We start from the raw sequence: 24,703 nt of genomic DNA on the forward strand, positions 1-24,703 counted from the left end.
CTTTGGGGCCCCAGGAGTCCACAGGGTCTCCTTGGCTTGACTGGAGGAGGTGAGAGGGGGAATGGGCTTAGCGAATTATCCAGAGATTGTGGTTGGTGGGTGAGCGGGATGAGGCTGAACCAGAGGAGAACAGCCTTCTCGATAGCACACCTGGCAGAGTTGAAGCCATGCACTATGTCCAGGGATCTCTGGCTGTGGTAAAAGGGGTGGGATGAGCACAGTGGAGTGTCTCAGCCTCTGCCCTGCTCTCTCCTCCTCTACCGGACTGTCCTCAGTGACTCTGTAGAAACATCGGTGCCATTAGCTGAGAGTTCTCTGGTCCTGGGACCTTTGACTTCATGGCCCTTCCTAAGCTTTGCCTGACTTTAAATACAGCTAGTGAGGGCCTCCTCTGGTCAAGCCTGCCTCGTCCATCATAAGGTTGAATCAAACATGTATTTAGGTGACTCGTTCTGTCCCTGCCTGCTGCACTAGAAAGCATGCTCCATTCAGGCAAGGTGCATGCATTCCCCTCTACTGTGGGCTCCAGTCATTACCTCAGGCACACTCAAACAAGGTAGAATTATCACATGGAGGGAAGGTAGCGGGTGGATAGACAGATGGAAAAAACATATGGAAGGATGGTTGGTGGATGGTAGGTAGATAGATGTATGCATTTAGCTGAATAAATGGATGAGTGGATGGCGGAGGGATAGATGGTAGATGGTGAGTGGGTATATAGACACTTGGGGAAATGGACAAGTAAATGGACAGGACTAGGTGGATAGATAGACAGATGGACACTGTAGATAAATCAATGGAGAGATGGAGAAATGGGTGGGTGAATAGATGGATGGTAGATGAATAGTAGGTGGATAGACAGACAAATGGATTGGTGGATGGATAGTAGGCAGATGGATGGATGGATGAATGAATGAACTAGATAGATAGATGAATGGGCAGATAGATGGGGTGGATAGATAGTAGATGGCAAGTAGGTGGGTATATAGACAGTTGGGTAGATGAATGGTGGATGAATAAATGAATGAACAGCTAATAGGTGGATGTATAAGTAGGCAAATGGCACATAGGCAGTTCATGTATGGATCAAAAGATGAATGGATGGATGGTAGATAGGTGGATGGGTGGGAGAATAGATGGATGGATGAATGGGTAAAAAGATGAATGGATGAGAGGATAAATGCATGAAGGAGAATATGGATAGAAGGGAAGATGGATAGATGGATGAAGGGGAGGATGGATAGAGGGAGGAGTGGGATAGATGGATGGATAGATGTATGAATGGATAGGAGGATGGATAAATGGATGAGTGGATAGATGTATGGATGGAGAGAAGGACAGATAGAAGAATGGGATAGATGGATGGGTGGGAGGATGGACAAATGGATGAGTGATAGATGGATGGGAGGAAGGATGGATGGATAGGTGGATGAGTAGAAGGATAGATTGATGGATGGGAGGAAGGATGGATGATGATAGGAGGATGGATGGATGAAAGAATATATAGATGGATGAATGAGGGAATAGATAGATGGAGGGGAGGATGGGTGGATGGATGGATGAATGGATGGATGGGAGGATGGATGGATGGTTGGATGGATGAATGGATGAATGGGTAAGATAGATAGGATGGATGGATGAATGAGTGGGAGGATTGATGGATGGTAGATGGATGGATGAGATAGATAGATGATAGATGATTGATAGATATAGATAGATAGATAGATAGATAGATAGATTGATTGATTGATTGATTGATTGATAGTAGATAGATAGATGAAAGGAAGATGGACGGACAGATAGGTGGAAGAATGAATGAATGAATGGATGGAAGGGAGGGTGGATGATGGATGAGTGGGATAGATAGGATGATGATGATGACTGCATTGAAGATTTGCTAACACCCCAGTGGAACCCTCACCTGGTGCTTGGAACCCTCACCTGGTCATTCCCTATTTAGGGAATGCAGAACCCAGCTGTGCCCCCATGCATGGATTCCCGCTTGCCTCTCCGGCTTACTTTCTGGAAGGGAGAGTCTTTGATGGGAAACCAGAACCCAAAGCTAACCCTGAACCTGAGGCATGAGAGAGGCCAATTGGGGTTGGCAGCCCATGTCAGTCACCGAGTCTCTGGGCTCTGCCAGGCAAGATGCCAAGCAGTGGGACAGGGTACCCTAGAGATCTTGGCCCTGTCAAAGCAGAGCTGTCCCCCATCCTCTCCTTCCCAGCATGGGCCTGGCCAGAGTCACAACCAAAGAGCATGAGGTCGGGAGCTGAAGACAAGAGAAGGGGGCATCCCTTCCCAATGCCTTCTGGAAGCCATAACCATCCTGCCCATTGCTTGAGGCCCTAGAGGTTATGCCTCCTGCATTGACTCTCCTTTCTCCCAGCCCCCATCACTTGTCAGCCCCTGCCCTCTGTAAGCAAGTCTTTGGCATTACCACTGGCCCCGTGTCTCAACCACAGTCCCCCTCGGGGATGCCAGGAAGAGCCCACTTTTATCTTGCTTCATGTTGGTAGTAGGACCACCGTTCCTTGGGTGTGCTTTGGAGCATGCTGCTTGTACCTCAGTTTCCCCAGCTGCGAAGCAGGGGTGATAACACAGGGACTGTTGTGAGAGCAACCTTTCTTCAGGCTGCTGGGGGTTCAGTGAGCTCAGAGTGCTAACAGCTGGCCCTAAGCTCTCTCTAGAACTACTTATCAATCATGGCACTCTGTCATGTGCCCACCTGGCTCTAGATGTGGGGGCAAGTGGACAAATGACTCGTGGGCTGTCCTTAAAGGACACAGCCCGCTTCTGTGCAGATTGGCATCTCCTTCCACCACTCACTGTCCATGTGACCTTGGAGTTTCTGATGATTCCCTTGCGGGGGGGTGGTCCTGAGTGAGAGTTATGGGTGACATAGATACAACACTCAGAATCAGTACAGTCTCTTAAGCCATGGCTGGTGTTATCCATGCCAGCTTGTCTGGGTCCAGCACCTGGCTCTTCATTCCAAGTTCTCTGAGTAGGGAAAGCTTTCAATGTGAGAATACAGTGTTAGAATCTGGCTACTGTCACAACTCCTGCACAGTCGTCCCCCCTCACAGACACTGACAAGCTCCTACTGAGGCAGGGTCTGTGAGTCCCTAACTAACAGATTCCCAAGTGCCAGGGTTTCCCTCCTGGGAAGGGAGTTCACATCAAGGGGAGTTCGGTGGCCACACATCCTGCTCCCCACCCCTTCCTTGCCTCCTGCCTGGGACTCAGAGAGCCTGGCTGCAGGCTTGTGTTGTGAACCTCCCCATCCTCAGAGGTAGAAGAGACCCTACTTCTGCTACGGGCTCTGATTCCTCTTTTCAGAGCCCCCACTATGCTGTCTGTTGCTGGTGCTGTGGTCTGAACTCTCTTCAGAGCCATGCTGTATCTTTCTCTCTGTCCACATTGTTAATAACTTTTCTAATAAACTCCTCGGTCCCCAACAGTCTGTCTCTGTACCCTTGAACCCACTTCTGAAACCTTTCATAAAGGTGCTGTTTAATCCTGTGAGGCAGACATCAGAGAATCTAACTTTATAGATTAGGATGTATGAGCCCCGAGTTTAACCACCTGCCCGTGGTCACAGAGCCCCCTACTTGTGGGGCCCAGCTTTCACCCCCAGTCATAGCTTCCAACCTCAAGTCTGTGGATCACTCAACTTCACTCTTTCTCTGAGAGTTGCTCTTAAGCTCCTAGAACCCAGATCACCAGATCCAAGAGACCAGACAGCTAGGATTCACACATCTTGGAATTGTTTGAAAATGTTGATCTGGCCATGCAGTCCTGGGTATCCGTCAAGAACAGCACCTCCCCCTGTGCACCTGAGGGTCCTGGTTCCTGGGACCTCCCAGCCCTTTTCCTTTTCTGCATAGCCTCTGGGTGTGACTCCACATCCCTCCCCAGGCCTCTCAAGGACCAGCAGGACAGAGCTGGTGACTGAAGGAAGTATGAACCAGAACACAGGAAGGGAGAAAGAAGCTGCTGCACACTGTGCTGGCCCTGGGCAGCAGCTCCCCAGGTGCATCCACGCATGATCTCATTTAATGCTGTCAGCAGCCCTTAGGGAAAGTATGTGCTCAACCCAGTTTTCAGATGGGGAAAAAGAGGCAGAGTGGGAAAGATACTTGCTCCAAGTCACCTGGACAAGAAAGGGAGGAAGGAGGGGAGGAAGGAGTGAGGCAGTGACCCCACTGGTCCTCTGTGCTGTGGTCCAGGCCTGTGGCCATGATTCCTGGAGGCTGCATGGCAGGGGTAACCTGGGAAGCAAAACGCTTGCCTCTGGCTAGCAGAGGGTGTGTTGACTATAGACTGTGATCCTGGCTTTTTTCAGAGACAGTGGAGCTATAAATGGCATTGCTGTGGGGCTGTGGGAACGTCCCAGCCCTTCCTCCCAAATTCACCTCCCTCTCCATTCTCACCTTCCCAACACTATCTCCCACGCATGCTAGCACTCTGCAGATACAACAGATGGTGGTGGCTTTGGCTGAGTGACATGTCCATTAACACACACCAGCCTGCTGGCTCACTTCTAACAGGCCTTATTTCTGCTGATGGAGTAGCCATCAGCATGTGTGTGTATATGTATATGTGTATGTGCATACATATGTGTGTATGTTTGTGCATGTACACATGTATGAGCGTGTGTGTGTGTGTGTGTGTGTGTGTGTGTGTGTGTGTTGTTCAGTTAACAGGTTTGTCTCTGTGTTGGCCCAGGGATGAACCCAGGCAATTCGCTCCAGCAGTATAAGCCAGTGGGATGCAGAAGAGGAACACCTGCCTGCAGGTCGATGCCCCCAGCTCTGCTGTGGCGGTACCCATCCCAATACCTGATAACCCTGACTTGGCTGCTATACCTCCTTCAGCCTCTCCCACAAGTCCCTCCCTCACAGCACCTCCCTCACAAGCCAGGAGCTCACAGGCTAGTCAACAAGTCCTGTGTGATCCACATATATTATTTCTGTTTAATTGAATTAATGACAAACTGGAAATTCGAGAGATTTCACATGAGAGTCTATATGTCAGGTTTTTGTTAGGAAGCTCAAGGTGTAGCATTTTCTTTACTGGTTATTCCCAAAATTAGAGGCAATCAGAAATGAAACAGAGGCTGGATTTAAACCAATGAATCGCCTCTCTGTTACCCACATCCACGGAGCTGCCTTATGTCTGAAATGTTATTGTTAGAGTTAGTCTGAGATTATGACAAAGAAAGAACAAAAGAAAAAGAAAAACGGCTTTTCAGCTGTCAGATGAGTTTCTTCTGTCTACGAATCCCAGGGCTCTGGGGTCTCAGGGACTCGGGTCGCTCTCTTCTTGGTGTTCCACTGTGCCTGGTCTCCATTTGCAGGGTCTCCTCAAGGTTGCCGTTGCACCTACACTCTGGTGTGTTGGTAAGCTTTCTGCCCCTGTGACCAAATTCCTGTACGAACTTCAAAGGAAGATTTATTTTGTTTTTCACAATGGCTACCTGCATTCTAAGCTCCTTGGACCTTGGACCTAGAGTGAGGCTGAGCACGGTAGAAAATGTGTGGGAGAGCAGAGCTGTTCACATCACAGCAGCCAGGAAGTGAGGACAGAGTAGGGAAGAAGCAAGGTCATAATCTCCCTTCCAAGAACATGCCCCACTCCCCAGTGACCTCACTTCTTCCCACATTGCCCCAGTTCTTAAAATTTTTCATCAGATCCCAATAGCACATGGCCTGGGGGGACCCTGAAGTTCCAGCGAGCCAGAATGAGAAAGAGAAAGGATATACCCCTCCTTAAAGACCCTTTGGGAAGTTGGACCTAACATCCCTGTTCAGTCGCATGGTCACCCTGCTGCAAGGGAGCCTAGGAAATACAGTCTTCATTTCATCCAACATATGTCCACAGTAACTGTGGGATGAGTCATAGATCTGGAAATTTTTCAGATTTTATTTTAGTATATTTGCAAACTGATAAGGAGATGTCTTGGGGAATGAGCCTCAAGTCTGAATACCAAACCTATTCATGTTTCTTGTATACCTTATGCACAGAGCTTGGAGGCAACTGTGTGCTATTTAAATTTTTTTAAAAAATTTTGTTCCTGGAGCAAAACTTCTATAGTATGGAATTTCCTTGGTGTTGTTCTGTGAGTGCTCAGAAAGTTCTGTACTTCAGAGCCTCTGGGATCTAGAGTTTCACTTTGGGGCGCTCTATCCACGGTGCTGATTCATACAGTGTCCTCACCCAGGCTGGAAGCCCAGGAGCGTAAGGCCTCCCTCTGCCCTTGCCTTGGCTGGTAATGTACACAGCGTTGTTCATCTCATAAGGCTGTTCCAAGGGACTCTCAAGGACCCAAGGGGCGGAAGTGTGCCTAGCAAAGAGTGTGATGATTAACACAAACTGGTGACTGCCAGTTCCATTCACACAGCCCTCCAGAGGTCACATGACCCCCCTCAGATCTTCTATCAGATAGCTCTTCCAGTGTGTGATGTCTTCCTGACCCTCAGGGCAGTTCAGCATTGAAGCTCCTACCTCTACTCCCAGAACTCTCCATCCCTGTCCAGTTCCTAGTTCTCTAATGGTACACATAATCACTGATATCCTTTGTGTATGTATACATGTCTATGCATATAGGTGCACGCATGTGTACAGGAGTACCTGCACATATGTGCATGTATGTGTGGAGACCAGAGGACAAGCACAGGTGTTTTTCAGGCACCATTCACCCTTTTTCTGAGACAGGGTCTCTCACCTCCCTAGAACTCACAAATTAGGTGAGGTTGGCTGCCTGGGGAGCCCCAGCAATCATCCTGTCTCTGCCTCTCCAGTCCTGGCATGGTGGCACACACCATTGATCCCAGCATTCAGAAGGTAGAGTCAGAAGTATCTCTTTCAGTTGGAGCATAGTCTGGTCTACATGGTGAGTTCCAGGTCAGCCAGAGGCTACACAGTGAGATCCTGTCTCCAAAAAACAAACCAAAACAAACATGTGCGACCACATCTGGCTTTTTACATGGGATTTAACTCATGCAAGGCAAGCACTTTATCACAGAACAACCTCCCCAGTCCATGCTATTTTTAAACATTTTATTTTCATTTTATGTATGTATGTGTGTGCCAGAGTGTGTGTATATACCATGTGCTTACAGGAGCCTGTGAAGATCAGAAATGGGTGTTGTGTCCCCTGGAATTGGAGTCATGAGTCTTCGTGTAGGTCCTGGGAATTAAACCTAGGTCCTCTGCAAGTGCAATCAGTATTTTTACCTGCTGAGCCATCTCTCTAGCCCCTTGTGGCATATTTTTTAAATTATTTTTGATTTTTAAAAATATTTTATTTATTATTTTTATTTTATGTGTATGAGCATTATACCTGGATGTAGGTAAGTGCACCCGTGTTGTGCAATGCCTGCAGATAACAGAAGAGGCTGTCGGATCCCCTGGAACTGGAGTTACGGACAGTTGTTAGCCACCATGTGGGTGTTGGGATCAAACCTGGGTCTTCCGCAAGGTCAGTGCTCTTAACTGCTGAGCCATATCTCCAGCCCCTTGACATATATTTTTAAAGCTTACATTGCTGTGGTCTCCCACAGCTAGACTGTGAGCCCCACGTGGGCAGTGCTGTTCTGGTTTTGGTTTGATTTGGTTTGTTTTTAAGATAAGATGTCATTATCTAGCCCTGGAACTTGCTCTGTAAATCAGGCTGACCTCAAACTGGAAATGATCCTCCTGCCTCTGCCTCTCCAGAGCTGGGATTACAGATGCGTACCATTTTATCTGGCAGGACAATGGTTTCTGGATTTTGTGTGTGTGTGTTTCTTTGTTGTTCAAGTTGTATCTTTAGGACCCAGGACAGGCCCAGCACATAGTAGGTGTTCAGTAAAAGCATGCTGATGGAACACATGAATGATTGGATGCTTTTCCTTCTCTAAGAGCCCAGCTCTGTGCTCCTTACAAAAGGCCTAACAAAAAGCCAACATCTTTCAGCTTCTGTCTCCCCATGGCAGGGATCCCAGCACCAAGCACAATAAGATAAATACCTATTACCGCGGATGGGATCTCAGTGCTGGCCAGAGTCTAGGCATTTTAATTTTGTTTTGACAAAGAGGCTGATGGGGGAGGTTAGCAAGCCCCCCCTGTCTCCCATCTGCCGTGGCCCCAGGCACCCTGGCCTGCCCTTCTCTGCCTTCTACGGCGTGAGCTCAGGACTGTGAAACGTAATTGGCCTGCCCTACTTTTTAACAGAACCCAGATTGAAGGATTGGGTTTTTGGTGGGCTGACCTGTTTAAGAGCCTTAAGAGGGAACTGGGAGTTTCAATTTTTCACTGCCAAAGCGAGGTTGTTTTTAGCTCAGCTTTGATGAAGCAGCAGGGATGGGGTTCGGCCTGGGGTCACCCATCAGCTGACCTCATTGGGAAAGGCCTCCTGTGGGGCCCCAGGCCCAGCTGCAGCAGGGCGGGGAGAGTTTAGGTTTGCTTTACTGATCCAAGTAATTGGTTCTGCATAGAAGCTGCCTGCTTCCATCCCAGAGCAGAGACATCTCTATTCTGCCACTCTGGGGTGCTTTGTAAACTCCCCAAGTTTCCTAGACCCAAGCTCCTGCCCCAGACATTAGCAAGATGACTTCAGACAAATTGCTTGGCCTCTAAGGGCCTTTGTTTCCTAATCAGTTCAGCGAGGTCCATCCTTCTGATCTGGCCAAGGGTCGGCAGGTGCTGACCGTTAGGATGTTGGGTGACTTCTGGGTCATCTCAGGCTGTGAGGCTGTGTCATGAGGAATGTTTCCCTGCATGCAGCTGGTCTGATTGGCAGCCATGTGGTAGGGCCAGGCCAGGTCATTTCTGTCCTGCCTCTGTCTCTGACATGTTGCCCCTTTCGATGTGGGTCCAGAACCTTCTCTCTGCGCCTGTTTTCTGGTCCCTTGTACGACTGTGCTGAGCAGAACGGCTCCTGGGCACTTTCTGCACAGATCAGAGATGCCCATGTGATGGTGTCTTATTGGACTTTGCTCCTGGGGGAAATGTGGCCTCCACAGTGACCAGAAAATATGGTCAGGCTCACATGGATGGCCAGAGGGCTAGGACACAAAACCCCATCCTACAGTCCTCTGTCTCATGACCTCAGAGCCCCTGCTCATTCAGCTTGTCCTGTGACCCTCTCCAGTCTGAAGGGGTGCTTCCCTCCTCTGGGTTATAATGCAGCCTCACAGGAACAGCTCCACCCTCCTTACCAAGCCATGAGCTGTCTTTACTACAAGCACTACTGTAATGATAGACCAGAGACCATATGGCTTATGAACAACAGAAGTATGCTAGCACAGTTCTGGAGTCTAGGAAGTCCACACTCACAGTGGCATCTGTGTACTTTGAGGACCTGCTTTCTACCTCAGGGGACACTCTTCCTCCATAAGCCAGGAAGTACTGTGCCCTTCCCTGGCAGAAGTGGCCAGGCAGCTCTCTGGGCCTCTTTTCTGAAGGCAGGAATCCCACCCTACCTACATCCCAGACTTATCTGCTGATAGGATCACATTGGGAATTAGGGTTCATTGGGGAGGTTACCCCAGACCATCAGACCACAGCAGGTGGTCTGCGCTACCTGCCAGGAGTCAGTCCTACTGAGTTCCCTGCCTGAGAGGATCAAGTCAGTAGACACCAACATGACCACCAACACCCTGTGCCTCAGTTTCCTCATCTGTGACATCAAAACCCATTCGTGGGGCTGTCCTGAAGGCTGAGATGGGGAACAGGCACAGACACTGAGTAAACTGCCCCCTGCTGCAACCTCCCCACTCCCAGAAAGTTCTAGAGAATCTCCAGCTGCTGGGGTAGCCCCTGTGGCTGAGCTTTGAGGAAGGATGGAAGAGATGAGCTTCCAAGGTCTCACATGGGGGTCCATATTGCAGTCAAGGCTCAGAGAACAGCTGACAGGTACAGACAATGGTTACAGGGGCAGGTGAGCACATTCTGGCCTCACACACATAGGGGGGCAGTCATGTTCACAGAACAAGGTCAGAATGCAGCTAGTGTTGGAAGGGGGGTGGCAGACAGTCACTTTCCCACCTCCTTGCTCCTGGTGACCCCTGGCTCCAGTCAACAGGTGTAGCCTTCCTCACGCTCTCACTCACCAGCCACCCCATGGTAGGACAAAGATGGAGAGCCTTCAAAGAAATAAATCAGCCCCGTGCCCTTGGCCTTTCTGATCCCCTTGATACCAGTGTCCTGTCTGATTTCTCCTTGACCTGGTTTCTAGCCTGTATTCTGCCCTTTGTCTTTCCCTGCAGAGCCTGCCAGGCCCAGATGCAGTGGGGTGAACAGGAAAGGGTAGGATCCCCCCTCCCTTGTCCTCTCTTACCCATCCACACCCACTTCCCAGCCCAGTTTGAGTGCCTGGCCATGAGTGGCTAAATGAGTCAATCAGGACCTGGAGGAAGAAGTGGTTTCCATGGCAGCAAGAGCCAGAAAAGGAGGCCTGGAAAGAAGGGGGCAGGGAGTAGGGGGTCGGAATGAGAGGCAGGAGGGGAGACAGTGGACAGAAAGTTGGGGTGCGGGCAGAAGAAGAGAGGTGGAAGGACGTGGGGAAGGTGGGGTTCAGGGACAAGGCCAGGGTGGCAATTGCACAGTGTGAGAAGGGCCAAGATAGATAACAGGTCCGAAGAGGGGGTACAGTGATCAGCCTCCCATCTGTAGTCTCCCAGGGTCCCTGTCACTGGCCTCCTCGAACTGGGGTCCCCAAGCTGGTTCCTATGGCTTTTCTAGGGGGGAAATAAAATGGAAGGTTTCAAGCGGAAACAGGTCCTGGCCAGGCTGCCCACTGGTCCTATCTCTAGAGCTCCCCTTAGGTGGGAAGGAAGACGCATTCCCCAATGTCCAATTGGGAGTTTCATACTTGGGGTTCAGAAGGAAGAATAGTTCAGTTCAGCTTTGAGGTAGAAGTCAAGGGCTGGTGTACAATCCCAGAGTTCCAGTTCCTTACATCACCCAGTGCCTCAGAGTGATGGCAGAGCCTGACAGGGTCTACATGGGACAGAGAGGTCTTCTGGGTTCCCACCCTACACAGGTAGCACAGTGAGGGGCTGGCTAAGGAGCCGCAGCCACTGGACACCCTAACTCCTGGTGGGCACTGGCCCACCCAGCCTGTCTGTGGCAGGAATAGGGCTGCTCTGGCTCTTCCAAGAGTCCCTGAAGGGGTCAAGGGAACCCGGAGACAGTAGGAGAAGGAGGGCCTGGTAGGCATCCTCTCTAAATGTCCCCTCCCTGCTGTCCATTTCCATCACCCCCTCAGCTGACCTGTATTTGATTGGATGGCTCCAGTGTTTGGTACCCACAGAGCATTTTGATGATACAAACTGCTTTCGGGTTGAAAAAGGGTGAAAATCATGCTGATGGCTTTTTAAAGGCCTTAGGAAAAGGAGTTTGCACAGCCTCAGGCAAGAAGAGAAAGAAAACACAGGAGGAAAAGAGCCAACAGAATGGTGCCAAGGCCCCCACAGGAACGGGCTTTTCTGGAAGCTGTATCCCTGCCCAGCGCGGGCCCTGCCCACCTGACCCAAGTCAGGTCATCAAGCCCTGAGTTTCCAGCTAGGGTAGCTCAGGGCTCTGGGTCAGCCCACCACAAGCATCTGGCACTGTCCCCAAATACAGTACCTGGCTGGGCACAGGTCATGTCTGGTCTGAGGATAACTGCTGCTAGAGTAGGTTCTGCTCAGATGTTCTCAACTGTCCAAAGACCAGACTGGCTAGTAAGGAAACCAAATCGCCTCTGCCCGCTCCTCAAGGTCACATTAACTAAACTCATAAGGCAATAAGGGAGAGTGGTCAGCGTTCACCCAAGTCACTGCCTGTCTACAAGGCCCACTCACTAGCAAAAGGAATCATTTCTGAAAGACTGTTCATCAAGCCCATTCAACTCCCCTAAAAACAGTTACTGCCCTCAAAACCGCCTGTGTCCCCTGCCTTCCTGTCAGTATCCAACCCAAATTGGGTCATTGGGTATCCATGATAGCCCCATAAGCATAGCAAGTTTTGTTGTTGTTTTTTTTTTCCTGTCGTGTGAGTGTGTGAGTGTGTGTGTGTGTGTGTGTGTGTGTGTGTGTGTCCCTAAGACACATACAGGGAGTGCTCATAGACCCATTTTCCCAAGCCCCAGGAAGATCTCTTGGGCCTCATGACTGGTCTTGTCGTTCTTTGGTCGGCCCTCATCTCTGTCTTGCCTTGGGTTAGTCATGTCTCTCTCCTTAGAGTTCTTGCCTGTTAAGTGTTAGGTGACCATATATCCTGACTTTCTGGGCCTGAGGACTTTCTGCTGACACTGCCCCTACCCCAGGACTAGCTAGTAACTCTTACTAGGTAGTCAGACTGTATTAAGAAGGCTAATAAATGGGCTAGAGAGATGACTCAGTGTTTAAGACCACTGGCTGCTTTTGCAGAGGACCCAGGTTCAATTTCTAGTGCCTATATGGGAGCTAATAACCATTCATCAGAGGATCCAGCACCCTCTTCTGACCTTAGAGGACATTACACAACATAGGTGTACTTACACACATGGAGACAACATACTCATAATAAAAATAAGAAATAAAATGTTTCTTTTAAAAAGAAGGCTGATAGGGAAGGACAAAACTCTCTGTGCATCCCGTGCTCATATGACAGGCACCTTTGCTTATGAGACAGGTTCTTTTGTGTAGGTGCACACATATGTGTTGTATGAGAGACTTTTCTTGGGTAGATAACACACACACACACACCACATATATACACAAGCACCCACACCTGCACATCTTCTCATCCTAGAAAGGGAACCCACAACAGGCCAAAGTAACAATTGCACAAAAATCCAACCTGATGAACCAATGAGTTTTATCTAGATTACTATCAGGAGCACGGTGAGGGGTTGTTCACAGGCACAGGGAGGACTCAAAAGACAACTTCATCACCAAAGCTGCAGATAGCTCAACACTCACAGAAATCTCCTCTCAGAGCTCCCCTGGTCAGAGTTCCTGCCCCCAACAGCTGTGTACTCCTTCTATAAAGCTGGAGAGGAGATTTCCAGAAGCTTCCAAGTCTCTGCTTTCCCAAACTCGGGGCTTTGCTTACTTGTAAAGCCTCATGAGCCTCTCTCTCCTTCTTGGAGGGAAAGTTTTAATTGAGAGGAAACTGCCATCCAACAATCTGTGTGCACATGTGTGTGCAAGTGCCTGTGCGTGTGTGCAAGTGTATGTGGAGGCAGGAGGTCAACCTTGAGTGTCCAGACCTCAGCACCATCCACCTTGTTTTTGGAAATGGTCTCTTGTTGATGTGGTCTCACTTGCCAATTAGCTTAGACTGACTGGCCAGTGAGCCCCAGGATCCTCCTGTCTCTGTGTCACCCCCCCCAACAGTACAAGTGTACCCCACCACACAGGGCTTTTTTCCATGGGTTCTGGGGATAGAACTCAGGTCTTCATGCTTCATGCTTGCAAGGCAAACACTGTACCCACTGAGCCATCCCCCCCTCCCCCGGAACAGGCTCTTGTTGTTGTTTTTTAAGATAGGGTCTCCCTGTAGCCCCAGATGACCTGGAACTCACTATATAGACCAGGCTGGCCTGGATCTCACAGAGATCTGCCTGCCTCTGCCTCCTGAGTGCTAGAATTAAAGGCAAGCGCCACCACACCTGGCCTGGGGCAGATTCTTTAGCCCCCTGTTTCTTACCCTGTGTCACCCTTGGCTCCACCCCTCCCCCAGTAAACTTTTGTAAAGGGCTTTCTGCAGAAGAAAATCAATGTATCAAAAGAGGTAGATGGGTGGGCGGGTAGGGGGTCATTTCTAATTCCAGACTGTTCTGTCCTTGTCTTCTGGAAGTTGAGCTTCCTCTTTGCTGGCTGGTGACCCAGGGATGTACCAACACCATGATGGAGGATAGTTCACATGCTACCAGTGCAAGTGGCTTTAATCAAGTCAGATGGGATGGGCTGCCCTTGGCCTGGCTCTGGAGACTGAGTTTCTATGGGCTAGGCTTAAGCGTAGGCCACCTCCAGTGGGCCAAAAAAAAGCATCAACACTCACAGAAATTGCTGATCAGGGATAGGCAGGACCAGGGAGGCTCCAGAGGGCAGTGGGGAGGCCATGGTATGTATGGCCAGCTTCTCTGCGGCCAAGGGAACCCCTGCAGAGCCATTTGTCCACCAATCAGGTCCATTGGCATCTGCCCTTGTTTAAGCAAATCCAAGCTCGAGGCTCTGGTATTACAGTTGGATAAGCCCATGGGTGGGGACCACATGGCCTGGTCTTCAGGACAAACTCCAGCAGGGGGAGGACTGAAAACAGGAGACTCAGAGTATGTTCTCCTACTAGCAACAGCCACAGTGTCCTCTGGGAGTCTGTGAGGAGCCCTCACCATACCTTAAACTCACAGGCTTCCTGGGGGAATTCCTGTACTTGTCTAAGGCTAAGCCCTGTATCCAGCACCCTCCTAGGATCTCCTATGGAGAAGCCCATCCCAGGCAAGCCTCAGGAAACCCCTCCCATTGTCCTAGGCCTGATACTGGAACCAGTAGTCATGGGGTAGTGGGAGGGGCCATGAGGTTGCCCAGAGCCTCTGAGAGAAAAGTGAGAGGACAGTGGAGGGGGGTACAGCTGGGGCTGGCTGAGCAGGGTGCACATCTGGCCTACTGGTCCATACTTAAGCCACCTCCAGCTCCCAACCAGGCTGTTTAAATTGCAAGAGAACAGGAAGCAGGGCAGAGGCCTCTCCCCATCCCTTATTAGCAAACACCCAACAGCACCCAGTCTGCCAGAGACTCCACAGCCCTTTTTATCAGTTCTGCCTCTCTAGCCGTTTGCTCAGGCAAGCAGGCATCAGCTTCGGAGGGTATGACCCTGGACGCGGAGAGGGAACAGGTGTTTGAGGGAGAAGCAAGGCCCTGCAGTGGGGACAGAGCAGCCAATTGGGGAGGCCTGGCGGCTGCTCAAGCTATAAAAACTCTGTGACCTCACACCAGGGCTCTTTCCATCAGAGATGAGGGATGGCACATCCCTGGCAGGCTCTGGGCTCATAAGATTGCAGGGGGTGTGTTTAACCTACTTGCAAGAAAGAACACTTCCCAGCCCCTCAGCGGCTCTGTTTCCTTGCAAACAATGCTATCCAAATGAAAAGGTGCTCTCATCTCTTCATTAAAGTACAGCCTCAAAGGACCCATAGCTACCTGAATCTTCACTCCTAGCCCACCATGAGGCACCTCATATATAAATGAAGACGTTTGAATTACAAAATGCTTTTTAAATAGAGTGCATTATACAAGTTTGGTCCTGAAGAGTCTTCTCATTCAGTTGCTGGATTTTGGCAAGCAATGCAAGGCCACACGTCATTTTCTTTCTTCCATCTGTCCCTTCCTTCCTTTCTCTTGGATCCAGGCCAGATCTGAGCTTGCAGTCAGCCTGGTCTTAATCTTACAATAAAAGGAAGCTTGGGGTAAGCTGTAAGTTGGGGGCAGGATCATCAAGGTCAGGAGGTCACCGCGGCAGCAGGGTGCAGATGTGACTGCTGCATGACTAGGGAAGGGAAGACAGAACAGAGGATTCCTGGGTGGAGCCACGCTCTGTGATGGAGGCAGAGGGAGAAACTGTCCCTGAACTTGTCCTGCCTGTAGGAAGGATGCAGGAAAGGGGGCCAGAGGATCCCACTTGTATCTCATAGAGAAACCCATAGCTCCACACCCCAAGCCCAAGTTTTGCTTTGTTCTGTCAGTAGCCTTGAAACCCAGGGCTTCAGTCACAGTAAGCATTCACTCCAACACTAAGATTCGCCCACAACCCAGGAGCCTTTCCAGCCACATGATATGCCCACTGACAGCAAGACTTGGATTTGGGGTACAGAGCTCACTGCCAATAAGTTCCTTGGATATGGGAGCAGAGTGGGTGTGTGAGAGCTGAGGAGGGGTAAGGTGAAGGAGATGCTTCTGGAAGGCTCCTGAGCAGTATGTGCAAAATGTCAGAAATCAAGCCAGTGAGATGACTCAGTGGATAACAGTGCTTGCTGTGCAAGCCTGAGACCTGAGTTCAGTCCCTGGAACCCACATAGAGGTGGAAGGAAAGAAACAACTCCACAAATTGTCTTCTGACTTCTGTGCTTGTGCCATGGTCCACATGCCCACACACAACAAATAGGGTGTGCGTGCACACACGCACATGCACACACACACACATACACATGCACACACACAAAAAAAAATACATTTTTTAAATTAAAAATAAGAAGGTTGACAAAATGACTCAGTGGACAAAGGTGCTTACTGCCAAGCCTGACCACCTGAGTTCGATCCCTGGATCCTATATGATGGAAGGAGAGAACTGGCTCCTGTAGGTTGTTCTCTCACCTCTCTCTACACATGCGTTGTAGCACACACACACACACACACACACAATAAAGAAGGAAAGAAAGAAAGAAAGAAAGAAAGAAAGAAAGAAAGAAAGAAAGAAAGAAAGAAAGAAATGTAATTTTAAATATTTTTTAGTTAAAAATAAAGGCAGAAAGCCACGAGGCCAAGGGGTCCCTGTCCGACCCCTTTAGAAGACAGCCAGGCAATAACAGGTGTCCCCAGATGTGTGTGGCAGCTACATCTCTAATGGTCAGAGCTGAGAGCAACCCAAGTGCCCATCAGTGGGCTTATAGATAAAATGTGGTGTGTCTACACAATGGGATGAGACTCAGTCATGAAAGGAAGGAACTATGTGTGGACAGCAGCCATAGCGTGAGGGAATGATTGACAAACAAGGGCTCAGTCCCCAGTGGTGCCACCTTCAAGAAAAAAAAATTTCTATTTTGATCTTTTTGAGACAGGGTCTCCCTGTAGCCCCTGCTGGCCTGGAACTTGCTATGTAGACCAGGCTGGCCTCGATCTCACAGAAATCTGCCTGGTTCTGCCTCCTGAGTGCTGGGATTAAAGGCCTGTGCCACTACACCCCACTTTAAGAAAAAAAATTGTGTGTGATATATAGAGACAGATAGACAGACAGAGGTGGCGCTCATGTGCCACAGCACATGTGTGGAGGTCAGAGGACAACTTTTAGGAGTCGGTTCTGACTTTTCACCTTGTCGAGGCAGGACCTCCGTTGTTTCTGCCATGGCATGGTGTATTCCAGGCTAACCAGCCCACGAGCTTCCGGGAGACTGTCTTGTCTCCACTCCCATAGGAGAGCTGGGATTGCAGATGCATGCCACTGTGTCCAGGTTTTTATGTGATTTCTAAGAATCATCAGGCTGGCTTAGCCTGCACTTTTACCTGCTGAACCATCTCCCCAGCTCCATGGTGGGAGCTCTAAGGAGCAGAGTCTGGTGGGAGGTCTTTGAAGGGCATGATAGGACCAGACCTTTCCTTGCCTGTCTCCTCTGTTTTGCTGTTTTGCACTTCTTGCTAATAGTACACATTGCCCACAGGCTCCAAAGCAGCAGGGCCAACCCCCACCAGCTAAAAACCCCCAAAACAGTGAACCCAAATAAACTTTCTCTCCTTTTAAGGTGGTTACCCCAGGTCTTTCGGTGCAGTAACAGAAAACTGACACAGAAAACCAATAGAAAGTTGTAGGCACTATACCATGCAATTTACAATAGCTCCTAGGAAGTGTGTCCCATAGTGACAGACAGCAGACCAGACTGTGGTTGCCTGAGAATTGGAGAAGTAGATTCCAAAAAAGCATGAAGAAGCTCTGGGGGTGATATGTGGGGTCGTCATGTTGATGGCGGTAATGGTTTCAATATGCTGAAACTCATGAAATGTGTACACATTAAACATGTAGTTTATAGTTTGTCAATTATACATGAGTAAAGCTAAAAATAAAAAAAAAAACTTAAAACCAACAAGAACTGCAGAGATGGCTCATTGGGTGAAATGTTTGCTGCCTAAGCCTGAGGACCTGTGTCTAATACACTGTGCCCATGTTAAAGGCCAGGCATGGTGGTGCACACTTAGAATCCCAAGGCTAGGGAAGCAGAGCCTGGCAGATCCCTAGAGCTCACTGGCCAGTCAGCCTAGCTAATTAGAGAGTCCCAGGTCTCAGTGAGAGACCCTGCCTCAAAAAACAGGGTGGATGGCTCCTGAGGAGTAATACTAAAGGCTGACCTCTGGCAGTCACACACGTATGAACACACATGCACACATACACATACACACACAAATAAAAAATAAAGCCAGCAAAAAGGTGAAGCTCCCTGGAGACACAAAGTGCTGCAGTAAACTAACCTAGCCTAAGACCAGTTTGTTTTTATGATGGCCTTGATCCTGTGGCATCTTCATTACTATCCAGTGCAATCCCTCAAGAAGGATGGGGCATTCGTGAAGACAAGAGAGAAAATACAACTTCCCGGCGTCACTGTTCAAGCGTGTGGCTCTGTCTGGCTCCTGGCTATGGACTCAGCATTGAAAACAGCATGTGGTAGCCACTTCATAATTTGTCTTAAAATTTTTAATCAATTAATGTTGTCAGAGAAAGTAGGACAAGAGCCGACAGCTGGCCAGGCTCTGGTCTACGTGTGTTCACGTGTTTCTTCACTGAGGCTTGAATCTCTGTAAGAGCCAGGCGCTGGCTCTCTGTTTCTCCAGCTTAACAGAAAGAGGCCCAGAGCTGGTCCCTGTGTCCTCCAGCTCCAAAGTCCCCTGCCTGGACTTAGGCAGGATCCGTGGAAGGACAGTCAGGCAGTAAAGGTGTGCCCTGCCTAGAGTTGGTCCACAGGATAAACCCTGGGCCCCTAGAAAACCTGTGAGGAGGGCTGAGAGGACTAAAAGGCCATCCTGTTTCTCCCAGCACAAAAGAAGCATATGGCTCTCATTACCTGGAGAGGTGCCAGTCTCAGAATAGAAAGAGCGTAGGAGCAGAGGCCAAATCAGACACTAGGGAGCTCGGTTCATGAGGACTCCAGGGCGGGGGCGGGGGGAGAAGCAGGGAGCAAAGGTCTCTGCCACCCATCTGTCAGCCTCTGATTTGGGTTCATATCTGGGCACACACCTGCTCACTGTGTCACCTTGGTCATGTTGCCTCATGTCTCTGTGTCTCAGTTTCCTCATCTGTGACATGCATGGGATTGTAGCATTGCTGTTATGTCAAGCATTGTGGCATAGCCCTTTGGTATAGGGAGGTGTGGTGGGTTGGGGACTGGAAGGCCTCCACTGTAAATCTTTGTAAAGATTAGTGAGGCTCTATGACTGCAATTCTACTAGACAGCTATTGTCACTTATCAGATGGAGAAAGTAAAGCTCTAGGAAGCCAAACAACCTCTCCCTGGACCAACCAACGCCACAATCTGGTGGGATGTGAAGCCAGGGTCCCAGGCTGTTTCCTCTGGCCTCATCTCCCCATGGCTACTCTGGGGCATCTAGAAAGTGGCGAGAGAGCTCCTAGGCTCAGGGGGAAGGCAAGTGAATGACACCTGCAGACAGATACAGTGGGGAAGAAAATGGCCTGCCCACAAGAGGCCAAGCAGCCAGGGCGGCCTGCCTGGCTGAGGCAGCTCCAGTGCTCTGTGTGTCTCGTGGGTATTACAGAGTTTGGGACCACCAGGAAAAGCCCACCAGACACTGGGTCCAATTTTAATTCAAAGTTTTATTCAAGCTAGCTTGGACTACAGTCTTCAACTCTGAAATAAGGACTGCAGCTAGGAGGGAGTCGGGGAGGCTGCCTTTTTTGGGGGGGAGGGGATTAGAGGCATGTACTACCATGCCCACCTGAGAAATATTTTATTATTTTTATTATTTTATTTATTTTTACTCTTTTTTAGCATTTCATTACAGCTTTAATATACTCAGTAACAGTTTCCAGAGCAAAGATACATCTCTTTCAAAAGTGCCTATAAAATTTTTAGGTTTGCTGTTGAATTAATACAGTTATACAATATTAAATTCAGTATAAACCCTCTAAGACATTATTTCTTACAGAAAGACTGATTGTTTTTGCTAATAACACTGAGATGTTGGCACATGCATCTCTCATCTGTATGTATTTGATTATTACTAGTCATAATCGGTTGCATTCGAATCCTTGGCACCTGTGTATGTCTATAAAGTCACTGGGTAGATTTCAATGGTAATATTTATCATCTCTACTAATTAACATGATGTAAATTTTTATGCTTCCTCCTCAAATATAATTCATTTTTTTAAACTTGTTGATTTTTTTGTGTGAGGCTACCTTTTAAAGCAAAAACCGCAAGGAACCTTCCAGGTGGGGATGTCAATTACACAGCGCCCTGATGGTTATACAATTGCAGGGTCTGGACAGAGGGGCTTGGGGGGCGTCACAGTTTCGATACATTGTTTAAAGATCAGGTAAATAGGACATTTCCCAGCTTTTGGAACAAACAAGCAGGGGCACAAGGAAAACAGTTACAGTGACTGAGTGGGGACATCGCTGTGGAACCCTCAACAGTAAGGAGTCCCAGATCCCATTTCCTCTGGGACACAGCAATAAGCAAGTTTACAGAAGCCAGAATGAGCAGTTTCAGACATCAGACAGGGACTTTGCAAACCCTGCTTTTGTTCTCCTGTGGTCTTACAAGGAAGGCCAAATGATTTACAAGGACTGTGTTACTTACAAGAACTGGGAGTAGGGGAGAATTCAGCTCAGGGTTACTTCCTTAAGATGGAATTTCCAAAATGGAGCCTCTCTGGCCAGCACATGGGTCTACATCGCTGGACGCTCAAGATGCACCAGCCCTCAGCCGTGCACTCAGATTAGCCCTTCTTATCTTCCCAACAGTCCCATGAGTGGGTGTCACAGATGGGGAAACTGAGACTTGGAGAAGTCACAAAGCAGGGCTGGTACTCAGCTGGGATCGTGCATTGATCAAACAGCCTTCTAGCTATGTGCTTTCAACAACTCCACTGCACTGCTGGGCTCAGGAGGACAGCTGGAGGCTTCCCAAATGGACAAGAAAGGGAAGACATTCCGAATAGAGCCAAGAGTCAATTCTGGGCATCTCTACACTACCCCAGGACTCAGCCCTGCAGGGCACAGAGTAGGTCTAAATGATAAGACACAACAGGTCAAGATACTGGAGCATACAGCTGGTATAGTTACTGAGCACACAGTAGGCCTAGATGCCAGGGCACATAGTAGGTATAAATAGCAGGGCACAGAGTAGGCTTAGATGCCTGGGCATATAGTACATTTGATACCGGGACACACAGTAGGTCCAGATGCGAGACAAACAGTAGGTCTAAGTCCATGAGCTGATGTGACCATTCTGGTTGCACACCCTGCAGAAGCTACAGCGTCCAGCTCTTGCGCAGCCTTACCTAGATGAGGCACGCAGGCCAGCAGAGACAGTTAAGGCTCCAGTGCCTCCTGTGCCTGGCTTTTCAAAAACACAATTACTCGCCCTTCAGAGACGCCATCAGTGTTGGTAAACTCCCACCGCTAAACTGCATCGCACTGATCTGCGCAGAGACTCTGCGGTTATTAATAGTTTATTGATCTCTGCCCATCGCTGATGAGACCGGCCTCCTCCCGCCCCCTCGGGTCCCTCCTGCTGCCTGTGAAGGCCTTCTACCCAGCCTGTGGATCAATGCAGCTCAGTGCTGGGGGCGGGAGAGGCTCTGAGCAGCTTAATCCACTTCTGGAGGACAACAGTGGAGACAAAATCTTGGGGTTTGATGAAGGAGAAGAGGTGGATAGGTCTGGATCAAAGCTGTGACCTGGCAGCTTTGGATCAGAGATGAAAAACAGTACGCTCCTGGGTTGAAAACCGGGCTGTGCCCAGAATCGAGAGATGCTAAGATAGGAATGAGTGAAGGGGCAGACAGAAATTCTCTTATCTTGGCTACTTTTCTATGATTTAAGATTATCCAAAATAAAAATGTTATCTTATAGGGCAGGAGACGTGGCAGCTTGTAGGAGGAAGAGATAGAGGTGCTGGGGCTAGAGGAAGGGGAGGGAGTGGGGATGAGGTGGCTGAGGAGGCTGAGCCACTCAATGCACCAGGATGGACAGCCTGGTCTATCCCAAGAGCAGAGGGAAGCCTTAGAGGGGACTGAGGTTGGGGTGGCCCCAGTCTGGAGTCTTCCCTGAGAAGGTTCAGAGGGGGTTAGAATGTACCCAAACCCCACTAAACCCTCAGCTCTGCTACACATAAGACATGGTAGTGCATTGAAGAAGGGGGAATGGCAAAGTTCAGGACCTATAAGGAGGTGGACACCCAGGACCTGGCCACTCACTGTCTTGGAGTATGAAACCCAGAGCTGTCAAGTGCATGATAAGGGTTAATGACCCAGGCAGGGCCATGTGTGGAACCTGGAGCTGGGCGAGGAAGACCATGTGGAATTGTGGAAACAGTCGCAGGTGGGAAGCTGTCTTCTTTTTTTTTTTTTCGTCTTTTTAAGACAGGGTCTCCCTGTAGCCCCAGCTGTCCTGGAACTCACTATGTAGACCAGGCTGGCCTTGAACTCACAGAGATCTGCCTGCCTCTGCCTCCCGAGTGCTGGGATTAAAGGCGTGCGCCACCACACCTGGCTAGCTATCTTCTTTTTAAAGCACCAATCCAGGTGTCCCCTGGGCTGTCTTCTACACCACCTGTGTAGTGTCACGTGTGCATCACCTGAGCATATCGCTTATGCTGCTGTTCCCTGAGGGTGTCATCAGCAGAGCAATTCCCAAGCATGTCCCCTGTGCCAGAATCGCATAAACACTGCACAGCTCACCCACGGGGAGATCACCTGCAAACTCCGCCTGATGTCAGCCATGCCCTTCTTATCTGGTGATATCACCTGGGAGCCACCACGGGCCACATCCACCCCCTGAGCCTGTATCTTTACACAGCATGGTCACCTGTCTAATAGACACCTGTGAGGATAGCCTAGACATGTCACTTGAGGTGGCTGTCACTCAGCTAAGATGCCCAGAACGCATACTGCTATTTTCAGCCTAGCTGAGTTACAAAGAAAATTGTTCCCAGGGGAGACAGGTGCCACAATGCTCCCACTGTCACCATGCTTTCTTCTGGGAGAGTGAGTGGGGGTGGTGGCATCTTTTACACAGTTCCCCACCGCCACCACAAAAAGGGCGCTCCCCACACTTCAGTCCTTCCTGACAGTGGGGAGACCAGATGTTAACCTCTGTGTAGTCTATGGAAATGAGAGTGTTGTTTATGCTAATGGGTGCTGTGCAGCGGAGGAGGGGGTGCTAGGCGAGCTGGCTCAGCTCAATGTGACAACAGCTTGGGAAGAGGCTGAGTGCCCAGGTGGAGGGGGCGACAAGACGGAGGGGGCACCAGTGAGTCATAAGCAAAAGGAATTGAGATAGGCCAGAACCTGAGGTTAAACTGCTCAGTGGAAATAGATGGCTCCTAGAGTAGATGAGGGGTGTGTGGTGGGGTGGGGGGAAGAACTGCATGAAAGAATCTGCCCAGCACAGGGGTGGCAGGGCCTGGGCATACACCCAAGAAGAACCTTGAGCTGACACTGGCCCCTCTGTCCCCTACAGACTGTGGCAGGACTTCTAGGCTAATTAGGTGAGGAAGGTGGGTGAACTGACACACACAAACACAGGTCCTCTTAAGACAGGCCTGGCACGGGCAGGAACTTGTTGAAGAACATGAATTTTCCCAGTGCAGCTCCAGACTGAGGTTCCTGCTGATCAAAGTGCCCAGATACCTCTTAGCAGAAATTCTTTGCCCACGGGACATCACAGGGTCACCCTATGGCCTCTGTGCAGGTGGATGCAGTTCTCCTAAGTGTTTATTGAAAGCCATCTTCCCTGACACCTGGAATGTGTCACCTTAGTTACTCAGATAGGAATACAGGCAATCAAAAGCAGGACTCCCCCAAGTCCCACGGGCTCCGCATAGGGGGTAGAGTTTGAAGGCGGTTCTCACCAGCATGTCAGAGCCCTCTGCAGTACAGAAGGCAGGAAGAGCTGCCCTAACTGTACTGTTAACAGGAGAGAGAAAAACGTACTGACTCATCTTTGCATGACCTGACCCTGAAGACCCTGTAGAAAGACCTAGAACAGGAGTCATCAGACTACCACCTGGTGAACAGGAAGTGTTTTAATAATTTTAGATAGTTGGAGGAAAGGAAAGGCAGAACTTCATTCTGTGACACAAGACTGTTCTACGCAGCGCAAAGCTTGATGGTGGCAAGTTTTATTGGGATCTCACATGCTTTTTGGTTGGCATACTGTCTTCGGTTGTCTTTGTGCTATACAGCAGCACTGAAAGTTACAACAGAGAGAGGCTTTAAAGACTTATTTTGAACATTTTTAAATTATTTGTGTGTGTGTGTGTGTGTGTGTGTGTGTGTGTGTGTGTGCATGGGTATGGAATCCAGAGGCCAACCTTAGGTGCTGTTCCCCAGGATGGAGGCCAGAGGCATCAGATGCCCCTGGATCTGAACCAAACTCAGTTCCTCTGCAAGAACAGTACAGATTCATAACCATCTCTCCAGCCCCAAGACCAAGGTTAAAGGGGAACAAAGCTGTAATATTTGCTCTCTACCCTTTCCAAAGAAAAGGCAAGAGGGAGTTTGAGGGGACTCTCCCACCCCCATAGGTCTGTGGACATCAGGGGCAGAGCTGCTGCCCCTCAGCCCGGACTCTGTTGAGCGCACACTTTGTAACATAGGTGTGGCACACTGGTCATCTTCCCTGTGTCCCTGTCCACCAGGGTGGGGGTTCCCTGGGGACAGAAATGTCTGTGTGTAAAGGATGAGGAGTGAAGCAGCTGCTTGGCAGAGCGAAGCCAAGTTCCCACCCTGGCTCATCTTAG

The 24,703-nt window shown here is 49.5% G+C and overlaps 1 protein-coding gene across 1 annotated transcript in view; it reads left to right on the plus strand.

Moving 5' to 3' along the window:
* Igsf21 (immunoglobin superfamily member 21) overlaps positions 1-24,703 on the plus strand; it is a 251,959-nt gene that overhangs the window by 185,830 nt on the left and 41,426 nt on the right. The gene's annotated exons all lie outside the window — the stretch shown is intronic.

Source organism: Nannospalax galili, unplaced genomic scaffold (genome assembly GCF_000622305.1).
Source record: "Nannospalax galili isolate Female #2095 unplaced genomic scaffold, S.galili_v1.0 scaffold1688, whole genome shotgun sequence".
Classification (NCBI taxonomy): domain Eukaryota; kingdom Metazoa; phylum Chordata; class Mammalia; order Rodentia; family Spalacidae; genus Nannospalax; species Nannospalax galili.